The sequence below is a fragment of the Lathyrus oleraceus genome, chromosome 1 (assembly GCF_024323335.1).
Source record: "Lathyrus oleraceus cultivar Zhongwan6 chromosome 1, CAAS_Psat_ZW6_1.0, whole genome shotgun sequence".
NCBI lineage: Eukaryota > Viridiplantae > Streptophyta > Magnoliopsida > Fabales > Fabaceae > Lathyrus > Lathyrus oleraceus.
The window spans coordinates 137,916,273-137,936,172 of record NC_066579.1 but is presented as its reverse complement, the minus strand read 5'-3'; positions in this window follow the sequence as shown (position 1 = coordinate 137,936,172).

Below are 19,900 nucleotides of genomic sequence, written 5' to 3'. Positions count from 1 at the left end.
ACCACTATGTAACATCCTAAACCCCAATGCGAAAACAAAACAAGAATAAAACAACTACACACATAAGGTGTCACTCAAACACAACATAAACATACTCTGTAACACGGGTTATATAAAACATGTATAATTTAAACTCTTTCATCACATGCTCGCCTTAACATAGGCTCATCGTAGGGAAAATAATTCAACAACCAAATAACCACCATAACACAAAACATAGTTACAGCAAATTTCCTTCATCATCAACAACATCGCAAAATATTAGACAAATCATTCACCCGCCCAATGTTACATATCAGAGCAACGAAATCTAAATAATCGCATAAAACAGGAAAAAAAGAACAACATTTACGCCATGCTTCAACCTCTAAGCATATACTCATTTACCTGCTCGATTGTACCCCAAGAAGGAGCACAGGACCACACAAACAACAAAGGAGTGAGAATACACTCATAATAGATAATGGTGTAAAAGTATGCAAGGGTAACCTAAACAAACATCAACAATTATTCAATCACAAAATCTTTCATATCAACAACATGAGTATTCTCAATCACCAACACCAACATAATCAACAATTACAAATACAACAATGAATGCAATATACTCAACACTATGACTCAATAATGCATGTGGTACCATTAGGACAACACAGGTCCAACTCGCTCTTGAATACCCACCATAGGACCAGATCACACCAAATCGTTATAATCACCATAAGTAACACGTCACCGGTTCCCATATGGAACCAGTTACTCGCTCCTAAATTCACACCATCGGACCAAAACACACCAAATTTGTAACCATCACTATAGGTAACGCTTCACTAACTTCTTAATAGAATTAGTTACTCGTTACTGAATCCATACCACCAGACTAGAGCATACCAAAATTGGACCAAAGTCTATACACCATGATGTATGATTCACCATAACATGCAACATCATAAAAAATGATCACCATACAAATATTACCAAATTGCACAACGAAATTCTCCATACAACACAAGTGAATTAACTTCACAACAACATAATAAACAACACCAAATACATCCAAATAGTGGTCAAATAATAGTTAATCACAACAACACATCAAAATTCGGAATGACAAAGCAATTCCATGCAACTGAGTGAATGACGCTCATTCTAGAAGCGTGACGATTTACCTGTCGTCAATGTGACACACGTCACCTCACACGTCACCCTTGTGACGACCGTTCCAAACAACTAAGCCTTGGGATCATGACGGTATACCCGTTAGGCAGCTGACGCCCGTCAGCGCCTCCAAAGCGATGACGATCAGGGTGTCATTGGGGTGAGATCCGTCACCCTGAACCAGAATGCAGAAACCTCATTTTTATCATTATAGTTCAAATGAGAACTCTGATTTCCCCTTCCTTGACCCTAAATCGAACAACAATAGCAGTGAATATAGTATCTAACATCAATCATCCACCAATTAACATGCAATTTTAATAATTCATCACATGTTTTGCATACTTTATTCATCAAACTCATCACCAACATATGAACATCCACACATACAAACATCATGAACATGAAGACATAATTCTCATAGTAAAACAGTTCACTAAAATCAAATAGTGCATCATATCATTCGTGTCATTTTAGAATATCATTCATGTTAATTAAGCATTCAACATAATGGAAAAAGTAAGGAAAAATCTAATGGGATTAAGAATTTACCTCTACCCAATCATGCAATCTACACCAATATTATGAGTAATCCCCCCATCCCCCATTACCTTATATTTTCCAGCAAAACTCCTTAAGCTCTTTCAACGGATGTTCTTCATATGCCCTAGCCTTTGCCTTTGTCTCTTTCACCATAAATTATGTTTTCACGTACACTACTTTTTCTCAAAACTCTACTAACTATTATTAGTAACCTAATTTTTCTCAATTAGTGACTTCCCGTGTTGCCCTCGCTCAATTCCTTATTCACCAAGGTGTCATTCTTAGCTCTAACATTGTTTTAATAAGAATACTAATAATATTCGCCCTTATTCTCTATAATTTTATACTCTTCTATTTTATTCTAATAGTTAAATAAAATAACTGCCATCTAATTATTTAAATAATAATTCTCATTATTCTAATATTATTAATTCTATCATTTATTTTAATAACGAAAATTATGCACCACCAACCCAAAACATCCAATACTAATATTAATCATCCAATACTAATATTAATCATCCAAATACCACCTAATGCCCATAGAAACCGATTTAAATAATTAAATACACACAATTTTAGTTAAAATAAATAGATTAGAAAAATAGAGTATTACACAACGCTTGTTTGGGTCATGGATGGGCCTGTTTTTGACCCCATTTGATGACAACGATTCACCGCCGTCAGGGCCACTTTCTATATTCACGTGTACTGTCGCTAAGTTGTCCATTACAAGAGAATGAGGGGTACAAAGTGTGAATAAAGAGATAAAAAGATACTTGAGAAAACGAAAAATGGGTCAGAAAAGAAGAAACAACAGGAAAGCTGGAAGAACACAGTGGTGCAAGAGACATAAGGCACAAATCAAGCAAAACGACAAGGAGGCCAAAGGTCACTAGACTTTGCAAGAAAAAACAAGATTGCAAAATAACAATGAAGTACAAGGGGAAATGGGAATGAAAAGTTTGTTTGAATGCCAAGCCATCTTCATAAAATGGAGCAAGCCAAATCAATCAAGGATCTAGATTATAGAAAAATGGTTAGATGAAAAATAACGGTTAGATCTTACCTTAGAAATACAAGGACACTTGAGTTCACTGGAGCATTTTAGAGAAAGCGGCATGCCCTAGCCTGTGAATTTAGGGCCACGTGTACGGAAATCCTACAAAAGGATGAGTGGAAATGAATGATATTTAATACGCTTGTCTCCCACTTTCTTTGCAATTGATTCCTAGAATTTCCCATTGTTATATGGGGTTTATCCGACATTATGCAGTAGACACGTACTCAAAAATAATTCTCGTCCAATACATCACGACAATCCTTGGGGGCTACTATTATGGACCAATCAGAGGGGTAGTAATGGAAGACTTATTTCTCAAGCAAGGACCAATGACTACTTGACTCAGACGTATATATCCACATGCGTAAGACTTAAGGTACACATATTTTCGTATTTAATACAAACTAAAGTGTTTGAATGATAACCTTACATGTCCATCTTTACATTTAACCGCTCCAGAGACTTACAACACCGGATCAAGATACCACCACCTCAATTTAATCATAATTCTGGTTCTTAAAGATAACACCTCAAATCAAAATGATTTATTAAAATCAATAATGATACGGTTGAAGTGAATATCTTCAAATGGTTATATAGTAAATAATTGATTTTAAAATCATTTATATCATCAAAGATATTACTGGGTTCAGTTGAGTACTAGACTTAATTTTTTAAAAAGTCACTCAACCACTATGTAACTAAAAATTATTCTTCTTTTTGTTTTTATATTCCTATATAGATATTTTCTATTTTAAGATTACATCTCACACTTATAAAATATTAAGATTCGAATTATAATGCATTTGTATTAACAAATTGAGATGATGTTTCCAAATACCATAAGCCTTCAAAATTAACAACTTACATGTGTGTCTTTGTCTCCATTACTATCTTTATATCCTATCTTATAGTAGGCTTTATAGACTAGCATTTTGGTGAGAATATTATATATACATGCCCCATGGCCAGAAAAATGAAAAGTATATATAACTTCATTTCAGAAATACTTTGTTTTGGTAACAAAGTACTTCTTTACTATGTGGTTTGATAATTATATTTAATGTAAAAGATCAAAATTTTGTTTGATAAGCTTGTTTGGTTTTTCATATATGTCTATGCTCTATAAATGGGAGAAAAATCATAGAACTAAAGCTTATGGGTTTGAAAAGAAATTGGAGATCCTACAAAACATAGTAGAGACCAAGTGCACCCTAGTTAGTCATGTTACTTGGATAGAAACCAACATCCCATCTTTTGTGCATTTCCAACAAAGGAACATGGTCATGGAGTGTATAAGCTAAATACAATGTATTGTAAATTGAATTTAATATTTTAATGTGTATATTTATGATTTAAATGTTGTATTAAATGAGTTAGATTCTCCCGGTATGATAAGTTAAAGTTTGAATTTTAATTAAAAGAGAATTTTTTTATTTTGTTGGATAGTATCTTAGTTAGAATTGCGTATCTTTAATGAATAAAATTATCAGGAAACTAAAACCAGTTTTTATTTTAAATTTAAAGTTTTTAATAACTTTCAGTTTTGAATTCAAGAAAAGTTAAAAATATATATATAATTAATATTAACTCAAATAATTTATATAATTAGATTTTCAAAATTATAAAATAATACAAATATATAATATATATTTTTAATAGCAATTTAAATAATTATGGTTTAAAATAATGGTTGTCATGTCAAAATGGTGATAGCTTGCTATCAAAGTGGTAATAGTTGGTGGTCGTTTGAGTGATGATAGATGGTGATGACCTTGTTTATAGTGGTCGTAGTAATGGTTAAAATGTAGTCAGTGGTGTTGATTATTAATTAGATTGATGATTGACGAATGTCAGATTGATGATTGATGGTGTTGACGATTGTCGGCGTGGTGGTTGATGGTGGTAACAAAGTGATTGGTGATGGACATAATAATGGTTGGATGTGATTAAAGTGATGATTGATGGTGGTCGAATTAAATATTATAAGTGGGTAAAAGTGGAGATAAGAAGTGAGGGTTGATAGTGATCTAAGGTGGTCGTAGTGGTGATCGACGATCAGAAAACTGATCAGATTAATGATCAGAGTAGTGGTTGAAGTGGTGGTCGGAAGACTTCATAATGATGATTAAAATAGTGGTTGAAAAGTATTGGTCGTAGTGTCTTAAATTTAATACAAATACTTAACTTTAAGTTTTTTTAAGTTTTATTGATAAATTATTTAAAAATTAAGTTAAAATTCAAATTACCTTTCAATTTTACTCAATAAACTTTTTTATTTAAAATAATTTATTAAATAAAAAATAAGAATGAGGAACATAAAACATAACCTATAAAAAATAGCAAAAATGATAGTAGAATATACCCAATCTATCTCTAAAAAAATATTCAAAAATACAAATAGAAAGAAAATCTAACTTATCTCCACGTGTGTTTCCCTCTCTAAAGGAGTGTATGGTGTGTAAAATATTTTTTCATTAAATTAAAAGATTACAATGGATAATAATCCAACCTGAAAGGAGATACAAACTCTAATCGTAGCTGGGAAAGCTCTCAAGAATGTTCCTAAAGTATTCCTAAATATTCCATCACAAGGATATTCAAATATTTCCTCTTAAATCTTCACCCGTGTTGCACTCAATTCAATTATGACTACACAAACACCAATTAACTAGTCTAAATCTTGGTGCACGAGAAGGTTGACACTTGATGTCAAATATTTAATAATTATAAACTCGTGAATTGAAGAGTATGTGTGCCCCTTGAAAGAAGTAGATGTCATTTATACCAATTGTTTAACATGAAGAATGCCTATATCAAAATCAATGTTACCATTTTGAAACCTTATATCATTTATTGTGTGTCAAGTTTTCCAAAAAATTAATATGATGGGAGTCATGATCAAATTTTAAATTTGAGAGCTCTAACTTCTACCAGCAAGTTTAAGTAAGCTTCCACAACTAGATCTATAATTGTTCATGGCAAATAATTGCTCCATTCAATGCCAAAAAGGTAAAGGCTACATGCATCTAAGAGATAAATGGTCTGAAATTTTCACATCATGATTGCAAAGAGAGGACCTCAAAATCATATACATTCTCCTTCGGATCATGTAGTCTTCTGTTGCAATAATATTATGCATTAGTTTCCAACTCGCTAATGACATAGTAGGTGGTATGTAAGGATGCCAAATAAATTTTATCTAAGAAGACTTAATATGATCCCTCCTGATACAATTGTAGACATCTTTAAAAAATAGATCACCATTTGCATATTATGTCTAAATGAGTTTATTAGCAGTAATATTATCAAATGACAAGTTAATCTTGAAACTGTCTTCAACAATTTGAGGATCCAAATGTATAAGCCACGAGGAATACTCCAATTCATATCTTGGATAATTGAATTGACCTTAGAAGTTTGCAAAAATTGAATATCCACTAATACTACTAGGTGTAAATATTTAATATTTTATTTCAACCAATTCTCAGTTCATAAATGAATGGTTTTCCCATTACCAACCTACCATCCACTATGTTCCTCCAGAAATGAAAAAGAATAATTAATCTCATATCATATTGAAGAAGAAATATGATGCATAATTGATTTTTTGTGCCTAAAGTATCTACTAATAAGAATATAAACCCATTGTTATTGTTAGTCAATATTTTCCAGCCAAGAGATAAACAATCATATCTGTTTATCACCTTAGTATCTCTCAGACCAAGACCTCATTTAGATAAACATGACAAAATAACCTAAGTTGTAGTAATCAACTTTCTACTGTCTATGATATCTGACGACACAAAATTTCTAATGCAAAAATCTAGTTTGTTAAGAAGATTGATTAGCCATTTATAAATCCTAAGACTATACATAAACGTGCATTTACATGACTAACTAGACAAACTAAACCCCATCCATCATAAAAATAAGGCGTCCATTCCAAATTGTTAGCTTGACCAATACTCTATATGTTATGAATCGAAGATGATGAGTTCTAGTGTTTCCTTTAAATATAGGAACTCCGAGATAGTTAATTGGTGTCAGTCCCATAGTAAATCCAAGGACATCTGCAATGTTCCTTAGCTTAGATCCAGAAGTATCTCCACCATAAAGCTTACATTTAGTTAGACTGATGTGTTGACAAATTTTTTAACCATATTCTTGAAAGATATGGTTAATGACTTGAGCATTTTTCTGGTAGCTTTGCAAAATATCATAAGGCCATATACAAAAAAAGTCTAGTCAAGAATGATTGTCTTTCCAACTCATATGCATGTCAACTTATGCTAATCCACCTACATAGATAATTTCCTATTAAATGCCTCTTCAGCAATGCAAAAGAGCAAGGGAGACGGATGATCTCTTTGTCTGACTCTTTTAGAACAAGAAAAAAATTCTACAACTTTTTCATTTATCATGATTGATAGTTTCATTTATCATGATTGATAGTTTGCTCGAGTGTAAACGATAAGTATCCAATCATAAATTTTTTTATTAAAACTATATTGAAGAAAAACTTTAATAAAATATTATCAATCTAAAGTATTGTAGATTTTTCTAATGTCTATCTTAAAGCCATACTACCTTTAAAGAATTTCTTGTCAGCAATGATTTTTGACCAACATATTAATAACTTCTAAAGTAATATCAACATGTATGTTTCTAATAAAGCCTATTGAGTGTCAGCAATGATTTTTGACCAACATATCTTTAATGATCTTAATAATAATTTTGATTTGAAAATTTAGAAGTTCAAGAAGTTTATAATACTCTAAAAGTATAATCTGTTTAATGTTGTTTAATTATCAAATATAATTTGATTTTTAAATTAACTTTCATCACCAATCAACTAGGATAACACCGTTCTCCAAATTATCCTTATTCACACCTTTCAAAAACTTGATAAGAATTTCGATATTATAAATAACATTAGTATTTAAATTATCCACACGAAGCTATGAATTAAAGTGATTAGCAAAATAGGGAATAAAGATCACAAATCTGATTACAATGTTTACATCAGCTATATTCGGTATATCTGAGACAAACTTAATATATTATAATTATTGTGTGGTCCTTCAACTTGGTTTATCAATAAAATTACATAACTAGATATATATTTTCATTTTTCATAATCAATTGGATGAAAGATGATATTTTTTTCTACTAAATAATTATTAGTAGTATTTCTTTTGAATATCTTTTAAATAAATATGTAGAAAATTATAATGCACTTAGAAGAGAAAAATATTATAACTTATTAAATAAATTTTACGAGAAATATGTTTGTTATTAATCGAAAGAATTTAAGTATTTTTGTAAGAGTATAAAAGATGTGGTGGAATTGTCAAGAATATAGGGTGCAGATAACAAAAGTAATAAAGTCCTATAGAAATGATATTTACTTCCGCTCTTTCAAATAGCTCAAAACTGGTCATTTTGAATTTTCAAATGGCCCATTTTATATATATTTTTTAGTCCAAAAAAGGTTATTTTAGTTTCTAAAATAACTTCTTCAAAAAAAGGTTTTTTTGGGTCAAATATTTAGAACATTTTTTGTTAGAGGAGGCCAAAACTATCTTAAAGTTCTACTTCTTTGGATTAAATCTTTATAAATTTAGAAACATTTGCTTTCATGTCTCTAACGTTAGCTTATTGGGTCATGTGATGTGATTTTATTGGTGTATATAATTAAAAGAAACTAATGTTTGAATTTGTAATTTTATTTTTATAAAAAAAAGGGTTAGAAGCCCAAAAGAAAAAAGAAAACTACAAACTAAAATGTAAAAATTAAATCTAATTAAAGAAACTAAAAGTGGGAAAAAAAACTATAATTGTAGGGAATGAAATCATACTTAAACTTAAGTACTCTTCGGGGTAGTTTATATTTTTTGCTTTGATATTTTAGAAACTAAAATAACCTTTTTCTTTTGAGTTTTAGAATGGTTAAAAACCAATTAATTTCAATTTTGACTTATGAAACTTTCATTTATGGGATTGAAGTGGTGGTTATAGGAGGGTAAAATGGACTAGGTTGGTTAGGCATGTTAATTTTGTATGCACTTTTTTATAAATGGATCAAAATTTTAGGCATGTATGCTCTAATATATTTGTCTCACTCCATCACATTTTTCCAGGTTTTTCTCGGTGCAAATATTACATAACTTTTTGTCATTTTTAAGCTAAAAATATGTATTGCCCTGCATCACCTCTTCTTCTTCTTTTTTGAGCAAACTATGATTTTAGATCTACACTCTCAACAATGCACTCTTCATCAGCCCTGATTTTTTTTGCGGACTTTTGAAAAATGGATTTAAAATGGATGTGCCTGTTTGTCACCCCTAGGTGGTTAGAGTGCTAATAGGTGTTATGGGAGAATATGAGTGTAGAATAATCTAAAAGGGAAAGTTGATTAGACATTTCCCCTATAAAATTAATTTCAAAAAGTTTTTTTTTCAAAATGAGAGTTTTAAAAAAAATTTGATAACCGAATTTTATAAGAGATGCGATTGGGCTTATTTCACAGTTTACTTATAATAATGAATACATTAGAGATGAAAGATGAGAACGCTAAACAATTAATGCGTCAATTAACTGAATCCAATTTACACTAGGTGTCTAAATTGAATCTTATTAATCGAAGAATCAATCTAACATTAAATGTTTATATAGTTATAATCACCCGAAAGAAGATTTGAATGATTGAATCTATCACAAACCTATGCTTACACAAAAACCACTATAAGCATATAAAACTTAGCCACACATGATTTTAGAGAAGCCGTAAAACCTAAGATCTAACAAATCTATACTGGAATTTAAAAGAGATAAGGAAAGAGAGACTGTGCACCAAATTTATACTAGTTCAATGCAATTGTTCCCGATAGCACTTAGTTTTGTCCCCGATGGAAAATCATTGAAAATTTGTTGGGGTTTGCCACTATATTTACAAATTAATACAAGTGTTTTATATACAATGAACATTCAAGACAACACTGAACATTCCATGCCACAATGCTAAGCAAACATATGTCTAAATCTAGATTTCCTTTATGTTATAAGAAGAACACTAAAGACTTCCAAATTTACAAGATTTTCACTCGATATTGAAATAATCCCCTTCCAAGTACCAAAGTTATGCTCCAAGATTTTGTTTACGACAGTCTTAACCCAACCCTACCATAACTCCCTTGTCTAAGCCTGGTTCTACTAAAGGATCTTAGAAACTCCAAAACTCCATCGGCAACGGTCTTCACTCGACCCTATTGAAATTGCATATAGAGTATAAATTAATTAATTTTTTATGAAAGCCAGTCACAAATTCTTCAATCGATATACACAAAAAGCTTCACAAAAAACATTAAATTCACAATGTACCTTGCAACTACCACCCACACTCAATCTTTAGAGTTGTGTATCACAATAATGGGATTTTTGGCTCAAGGTAGAAGATGATTAGTTATGAGAAGAACTCTCACACAACTCCTAAAATATAACTCATGAAATCAACACTCTATGACATTTTTTAGAGGCTTGACTTGAGAGAAAATGTGTTTGTGAAAGAAAGAACGCTCTTGATTTTTATTGGTTTGATATAATTGTCGATTAAAAATTTGCATTCTAGAGAGACAAAAGAAAAATAAATTTATATATGCTAGAGGTAAAACAAAAAATAGGTGAAATTTAAGCAATTGATTCGAGTCATATTCTACAATAATGATTTGAATTAGATGAAATAGTGACTTGAATTAAGGTGATAAATTCAAGGTTTGGCTTGTTTGATTTGGATCATGATTTGAATCAAACAATTACATGATTCAAATCACACAACCAAATGTAATTTTCAAAAGAATCCATTTATTCATGATTTGAATCATCTTGTGATTCCCATCAAGGTGCCTTTGATTCAAATCAGGCATATTTTTGATCCGATCACATTCAAAATGCCAAAAACCATAATTTCCCTTTTACTCTTAATTGGAATCGGCCAAAGTTGTGATTCAAGTCAAGTTTAAAAAACATCTTATTTTAAGACTTCTAACTTGTGATTCAAGTAATCCATAATTGACTTTGGACAATTTTGCTCAAATTTAAAAAAATCCAATGGCTTAAACTAAGTGAATGTAAGGGATAGCTCAAGGTACAATACTACATTAAATGATAAAATCAAATACGATAAATTGATAAAATCAAATTACAAATAAATGATAATTCAAAAATATCAAAAATACAGGAAAAACATCAAAGTACGCAAATGAAATTTCACGGTTACCAATGGAGCAATTCCAGTCTCCCCTTTTTATGTTTGGAAAATTAGAGATATTTTTGAATAATTTGATTTCGATCAATCACAAACGACTTAAGCTCTTGAGCTTTCAAGTTCTCCATGTATTCAAGACTTAAGTGTAACAATTCAAGAGAATTTTTTTTTAATTCTTCCCCTTTGACAAATATCAAAAAAAGAAAATAAAAAAGTAATACTAAATGCTCATAATAGCAAAAACCGCAACACGTAATCATACCACTACAATCCCCACAATCAACGACGCACAAATCATCTCTAACACATAACTGATCAAAGTGCACATAATTATATGTAATTTGAGAGACTATATTTAATAACACATATGAGATAAAAAAGTATATATAGAAATAATAACAGATTAATAGTCAAAATTAGAAACTACGTGCAAACACGAATTATCAACTAATACAACAAAAATATGTGAACACACCAAAGCAACTGGAAAAAGTAACGAAGTCCAAAAATAAACTACACTATAAATGAGATGATATGACATGGTATGCATGATAAGATGATAGAGGTAGGTCGAATGTATAGTGATCATTGGAGCTAGCGAAAATATACCCGAACGTATCACACACTCGAACATACAACAGAGTCGCCATCAAACTTTATTTATCCTCAAAGAGAAGGGAAAACATCGATAAAACCCGGGGGAAAGAGATATGTTGGATAAGGAAGTCGGTTATGCAAGGGGAAGGTATTAGCACCCCAAACATCCATGGTACTTCATGGGAACCGTTTTGATTGTTCTCGCTCGAATATGTGTGATATTTAAAGACTACTCGTAAATGAATGGGGAAAAGGAAAAGAAATAGATAAAGTACTCGGTAAGGATTGGGGCCTTCATGCCTACGTATCCTCATAGTGAAATGAGGAATTTAGAGATTCGTAGTTCAAGGAACTAGAGGCGGGAGGTGGAAAGAATTGTGATAGGTATGATCTGAACCAACGAATAATGTTTTGAGCTCCAACAAGGGTGAAAAGATGAACCCAAGAGTAAGGTGGCTATTACCGATACGTGGGCTAGTAAGACCGCCACTATAAGGTAAAGCCGAAAAGACGAAAAAATAGGTGTTTGGGCACAGTCCCAAACATCTCTTGGTTCACAAGGTGACGCGAGAAGGAGCACAAAGGGGTAGTGTATTTGGCTCAAAGATAACTGGTATATCACATGGAATGAAGGAAGGTAGAATATGAATGTATCATGGAAATGAATGGAATGAAGTGGCCGAAGTTACATAATTGGAGGGTTTGGTAACAAGTGACTAAAAAAGTATTGTTTGAAATTGAAAGGTGAAAGTGTATCGGAATCCGTAAGAGAAATGAGATTCATACCATAGAGGGAAACGACTTTAATCGATGCGTGGACCAGGAGGGCGCCGCTATAAGGTGTTTAGCCAAAAAAGAAGGAATTAAGTGTTTGAGGTTGTAGCCCAAACAACTCTAGGTAGAAAGACGGACTACATTAGGTGTCCTAAAATGGTATATATTGAATCCCAAAGAAAGTGTATTTCTGACCTCAAAGGAATAATATGTCATTAGGTGAACGATTTATTATCGAAAGTAGGTAATGGATTGTGAAAGACACGAATGATTCCCTAAGGCGGAAGAAGGAATAATTAGAAGTATGCTCTCCGAGGATTCATATCCTCGTGCCTATGTATTCTCATCGTGCAATGAGAAAGTCAGAGCAATCATAGTTCGGAACCACGAGAATAGAAAGAGACATTCATCTAAGCAACGGGGGCTCAAAAGACAAACACCAATTCAAGGTATGATCGTAGTACGGCAGTACAAAGAATAGTATATCACTTGTTGGGGAAACAAATAATTCGCGATTAAATAAGGATATTATCTTGGATCCAAGAAGGAGATAGACTCTGAATCGAAGAGCAAGGTAGGCATTTACCAATATGTGGACTAGTAAGACCGCCACTTTAGGGTAAAGCCAAAAAGAAAAACTGAAATAAGTGTTTGGGAAAATCCCCCAAACAACTCTTGATCGAGGAGATGGACTATCTTTAAGATATCCCAATAGGATACACAAAGAGTCCAAGGAGAAGTATGACTAATCTAGAAAAGATGGTATAGATTGAATGAATGAAGAATGATTGATTGATAAATAGGGTAGTAATAGATAAGGTAGATTGATAAATAAGATAGCTCACGAATAAACTGGGTTCTCCTGCCTACGTATCCTTATAGTGCAATAAGGAAATCAAAGCTTTCGTAGTTCATCCCACTAGGGCTGAAAACAAAGTGATTTGAGGCAAAAGAATATGATTGAATGATTGAATTGAAATGAATAGAATGGAGGATGAGTAGACTTGACAGTTATTTGATAAGAATCACACGAAAGTATATGAGTAAAGATGGATATGATAAGCAACGAGCCAAACGTATCGCACCCAAAGATATCCAGAATGAGTGTAGGAAAGCTCTAGTCTCATTCCTTCTTTACTACTTAAGGCTCGTGGCATGTAACTCTCGTCTTAACTTTCAAGTGGAGAGAGAAGAATCTTTATTGTTTCTTGTGTTGATGAAAACCTTATCAATCGTTCGATTCGAAACGCACTAAAGTCTATGAATAGAGGTGAATACGATGAGCGTCGGGTCATTCGTCCCATACCCAAGGATATTCATAATGGGGGTAGGAATTCTCCAGTCCCACTCCTTCTCTATTTCTTAAGGCTCATTTTGTACAACTTGATTCTTGATTGATAAGTTATTGATATAGTCCTTTATGTGTTGCATTGCTTTGTGAGGAGAGAGACTTGCCAATCATATGTTTAGAATTGTACTAAATTCTATGAATAGAGGTGAATACGATGAGCACTGGGTCATTCGTCCCATACCCAAAGATATTCAGATTGGGGGTAGGAATTCTCCAGTCCCACTCCTTCTCTATTGCTTAAGGCTCATGGCACATAATTCCAACTTTGATTTAACAAGCTTTTGCAGTTTCCACCTTTGAAGCATTTGTATAATCATCTGCTTGGTATGATTGAGGATGCCTTGATTGAGAATCTGACTTGAGGCTTCGAGCTCCACGGCTTAGGAGAAAAGTCCTATTAAGTGACCAAGGGTCTTTTGGTCACTCAAATTGGACTGTGGGATCATACAAGTTCAAAGGATTTAATTGATCAAAATTTCTTTTGATCAATTTGAATCATGGGTTTGATTTAGTTTTGAGAACTAGGTTAACGCCTAATCTAATGGTTGGCATTGAATTAGACTATCCTAAGGGATCATGTCATGGTTAATTGCAAATTCTATGTTAGAAAAATTCTAAGGGGGCATGTTAATGTTGAGACTTTGGATTAAAATTCTAAGTTAATATCTATTCCTAAAGGAGCATGTAATTATAGGGAAGAATGTCCAAAAATACCCCTAAAGAGTAAAATGGTCTTTTGACAATTTAATGGTTATTGGATCTAAAGTTCTAATTATGAAAATTCTAGTTGAACTCCTAATTGATCTAATTAACCTAAATTTTAACAATCAAAATTATCTAATTAACAAAACAAATTAAAAACGAGGGCCTTTGCAAAACAGAGGGTGCAGGCTTAGTTTGTATGTGTGCAGGAAAAAGAGAGCAAAATAAGGTCCAAATGCATGGGCTTCAGTTGCCAAAGCCCAATGATGAACAAGTTCTTTTCAGCCAGGGGGTGCAGCAGGAAAATTAGAGTGAGAGGATACTTCATTGGGCTTGGAGTGTGACAAGCCCAAACAGAAATAAGCCCAAATATTGGGAGTTGGCTTGGAAAAACTCAGCAAAAATTTGAATGTACATGAGCGCTCTTTTCCATGGCAGCTCAGACCGCCGGTGCCGGAGCTCCACCGCAGGCCACCGTGCCGGAAATTGCTTCCGGCAGCGGTGGCTATCGGAAATGAACAGCGGAAACGCTTCCATCCTTAACAAGAATCTAAACTCCAAATCCCCTAATTTCATGTCCAAATCCAAAACTGAGGCCAAATCCTCAAGAATCCCTAAAAACTCATATCTAAAATCCACCTCCATGAAAGATTCAGAGCTTCTCATGATAAGGATTTACAGCAATATGGTGTAATGTTCAGCACAACACCAAAAATGCAATGAGATGATGAAAAATGGACCTACCTCCGAAGCTGAGACTTGCTCAGGCGAGTGTTGATCGGAGAAGATGAAGACGGAAAATCACTTGTACAAACAGGTACGGTATTGATTTTACTTCCTTCCGATTAGCTTGTCTTCCTATTCTTCTTCTTCAAAAGTATTGTAGTGTGATGAGGTTGAGCTCACTCTTCTTGAAGCTTCAATGTGAAGCTTCAATGGAGTTTTGGAAATTGAGCTTTGAGTATGAAAGGGAGAGGATTCAGAAATGATTGTAGAGAATTGAAGATGATGATTACAAAAAGTGTAGAGAGCTTTAAATGATGATGAAGATGTAAATTTATAGTGATTAGGTTTGAGATTAATGTGGCTTGGAGTTAGTTAAGTGAGGTCTAGAGTTAGTTGGGATGAACTCAGTGAGTTTATGTGGTTAACTAACTGAGTTGGAAGTTAGTTGGTTGGTTAACTTAATGGAATTTGTTCAAATAATTGCTTATGAATGGCTATTGCAGGTGAAAACTTGAATGGTGAACTGTGGTTTGATTGGTCTATGTGCAAGATACAACCAATATACTTAATCATGACTTGAAACTGTAGGTTAGAAATTATGTGGTCATGTTGTGCAAACTATGATTTTGGTTATGTTTGTGCAGGTTTAAGAGTTTGCGGATTTTGCTGCACTTGTTTTGCTGCAGATTTATTGCGCTCACGATGTATATGGTTGAAGCTTGATGAAGTACCGAACTTGTCATTTGAAGTTTTGTCGAGTGCTCATGATTTTTCTAGTATTTATGCAAGTGTACATTTGTCGTGAATTGCAAGCCTTGGCTATCTTCAATGATGGGAGTTCATGCTTCAATCAAAAAGTCCCATTCTCACAGTAGTGCAAAAATTTCCTGCAAAACAAGCTATGAGTCGACTCAAACAGGGAATGAGTCGACTCAAACAGAGTTTTTCCCATGGCTAAGTCGACCTGGGAGTCAATCTGTTCGGACCCGTGACGAAATGTTTCAAAGGAAAATGGGAAATGAGTTGATGCAAGGAGTGAATGAGTCGACTCAATCAGGTTTCCCAGAATTGGGTCGACCTGTTCGAACCCGAAGCAACCTGGTTCAAATGAAACTGAGAGATGAGTCGACGCAAGGATTGAATGAGTCGACTCAACCGAATTTTCCAGAATTAAGTCGGCCTGTGACTCGGCCTGTTCGGACCCGAAGGTTTTGCGTCGAGTCATGAGTCAACTCACAGAGTTGAAATCTCCAAAAATGAGTTTTTGCGATGTATTACACCTTTTTTTGCACCTTTTTTGTATGTAATGAATATTTTAGGGATGAAAATGAGTGGAATTGGCCAATTGAATGAAAATGAATTGACTTAATACATGAATATGATCATAAACTCAAACCCAAGCTCTATAAATGACATATGAAAGCAAGGAACGTGAACCTATGAATCAAGCAATAGTGGCATTACAATGATAAAGTAAATGAATGAAGATGGATGAAAATCATTAGACCAAGGACTTGGATTATGACCAATAGACTCAAGTACCAATGATGGAACCACAATCACAGAGATGAAATGAATAGACCAAGTACATGATGCTGAGTGCGACACACAATGAGTGAAAGATCATATGGGCTTAGGGTTTGAGTCAGGTCAAGGTCACAATGTCAAGCCACAACCAAAAATCTCAAGCCAAGTGAGAAGTCAACATAAGTAATACACCAGTATCATGAACTATGGTTAAGGCTTCCAACACCTCAAAGTGAGGCACATGATTTACAAACATCCCAGATTGATAGCTAGGGTTTTGAGGAATACCAAGTTCAAAAGTCAACCAACATGGCACTCATGCACCAACTATCCTTGATTAGGGTTTCCAGCTCCACATGATACACCTCAGACCACTGGCCCACAATTAGGGTTTAGAATTCAATGTCAGACATCCATAAAGTCAAACATAAGACCCCTCAAGATCAAGAATTAGGGTTGCAACCCATAGGATGAGCAATACCAAAATTTCCAATCCAATTTGTTTTCTTAACTAGAAACCTTGAATCTATGACATTTGTTAGTCAATGTTAACCATGAATGAATGATGATGAATATGCATGAGACATGAATGAGGTTAGATGGGTCTCGGGTTATAGGTTAGATGAAAAAGCAAAAATGGAGGGGCAAATTTTGGGGTACTACAGCTGTCCCTATTTAATCTTCTTGGACCTGAATTCAAGAATTGCGGAAGCTTTTCAGGTATTCAAGGTGGAAGAGGATTAAATACTATGTATCCAAAAATTTGCCCATTGAGAATTTTGTTGTTTTCCAAGAAAAGGTTGGGCTTTGGTTTAGTCAACGAAACTAGATTTTTTTGTCTTTTCTTGCTTGCAAGGCTTCATGTTATGCTTTATGAATGATATGCATGAGTGAAATGACATGGTTTATGCATGATAATGATTTATGCAATAGTTAAGTGAGATGCTCATATAGAGGGCGGTGGGAATTTTGGTATAGGATAATGGTCATCCAGACATGATTCTCCGACTCCTACTTCAAGCTCAAAAATTGATGTAACGCTTCTGGATTATGTCTGAAACATGGAGAGAGCTTGTACTTGTGTAGCCTACCTATGTCCCAATATACTGAATATCTGCACCAATTGCCCCAGTCGTAAGTTATGGAGTGGCCTCATCATCTGAGTATCTCAAATTGGCTTGCCCCTAGCCTCTTGAAACTGTGTTCTCTTGATTAACCATCTTAGGAGTGATTGACTTCTCGCGCTCCTGGGGTAACTTGCCCCAATATGAGCGTTTAAATAACTTTTCCCCTATCTGGCTGATTTAGAGAGATTTGTAGAATCTCGACATGGTTGCCCTAGATTGGCTGACTCCTAAAGAGATCTGACCTATGGGATATCAGGAATTTCATCAACTTTTCCATATGTAAGCTTCCTTGATGTCAATTGACTGCTCATTTTAAAAATGATAATTGTAATGTCATGCTTATGTAAGTTTTGAAAGTTCAAGTGTATTCACTAAGATTATGACATTTAGTGAATGAATCACTCTTTAGAATGCCATATCAGTATCAATACAGATGACAAGAAATTTTTTAGGAGTCAGTTTAACGCGATCTTACCATAATATGCTTTCGAAATAACCCTGCTTCAATTAGGTCTTTTGAGGGTTGTAACATGGCCTGGTTCACGGTTTTTAGAAGGAAAGGATATAAGGCTCAAGACCTAATATAACCCACCCATTCTTCATGATGTTCTCCAGTTCTACGTTCACTTAGCTTAGAACAAGCGTTCATCTTTCAGAAAAGGATTTTGAATATCAGCAACGATGGTTAAGGAACCTTATAAGGGTTTGGAGCGATAGCCACTCACCTTTTGCTTTTGTTTACTGTCACAGAGATTTGCTTTTGCTGAGGATTTTGATATTGATCCTCTTGTTCTTTTGTTTTATTTACCCTTATTTTGCCTGGGCTGATCCTTTGGGTATGCAGCCCACCGGGATACCCTAACTTTTGCCTAAGTCAATCTTGTTTTCAAGCGTTTGACTTAGCGGGCTTTTCATTTACTTTTTATTCTTTCATTTTGTTTCATCTTTTTTTTGTACTTGAGCAAATCCTATGATACTTCGCTTTCTTGATTTTTGCAAGGTTCGTGACTATCTCACTCCTCTTGTGGCGAGGGATAACCATTTGAATTTGTGATCTCATCTTCTCAAGAATGGTATGATATGATTGATCACTTGATGAGATATTCTCTTTCTGAAATTTGAATGCAAGTCTAAACTGACTGAAGATTACCCTGCCTCTGGTTTAACATGAGGGTTTGTATGTATAAAGAAAGAAACTCCTACTTCAAGGCCCAAAAGGGTTGACTAGGGATTAACTTCCTTATATCTCCGGTGTTTAGGGGTTGAACAATTCCTTACTTCATCAGCATAGTCTTATTCAAAAGCATACAAGCAACGATCATGCGCATTTTTAATTGCATCATTCTCTTTTGATTTTATTTGACAAACAGTTTGATACTGATAAAATAAAGGATGAGTGAACACGAATGGATTTATGCAAAACATGCACGTTTATTTCATTATTATTATCATCTGAAAACTAGACAAGTTTTATAAATGAACAACACATAACAAACAAGAAAATATTACAAATGAGACATGATTGAATCAATATGCTATTTCTAACCTTGATACTCCTCTGAAGGAGCAACTGAATCTGAGCCACCATCGCCACTAACTGCATTCACAACTTGTTCACAGTGGTCCGACAACGGGTTGGTTATGACATTGGGTCTTTCCTCAGAGAATGACAAGACCTTCTGATCAATAAGCTCTTGTACTCTGGTCTTGAACAACCCACAATCTTCGGTTGAATGTCCTATATAGCCGGCGTGAAACGCACAAGAAGTGTTGGGATTGTACTTAGGCACATAAGGATAAACAGTTAATGGTATTTTTTTAGCACAATTGCCCCTTGCTGAACAAGATATGGTAGAAACTGAGTATATGATACAGGGATTTGGTCACGTTGAGGATGCTTTCTATCAAACTGTCTGGTCTGCCTCTTCTCTTGATGGTTACATGGCACAGTTTGTTGACTTTTTAGAGTTTGGGCCTGAGGAGGCTGCTGATACTAGGACGTAATACCAAGTGGGACCGAGTAGCATGTCATAGGCACTGGAGGTATCTGAGACTGAGAGTGAATATGA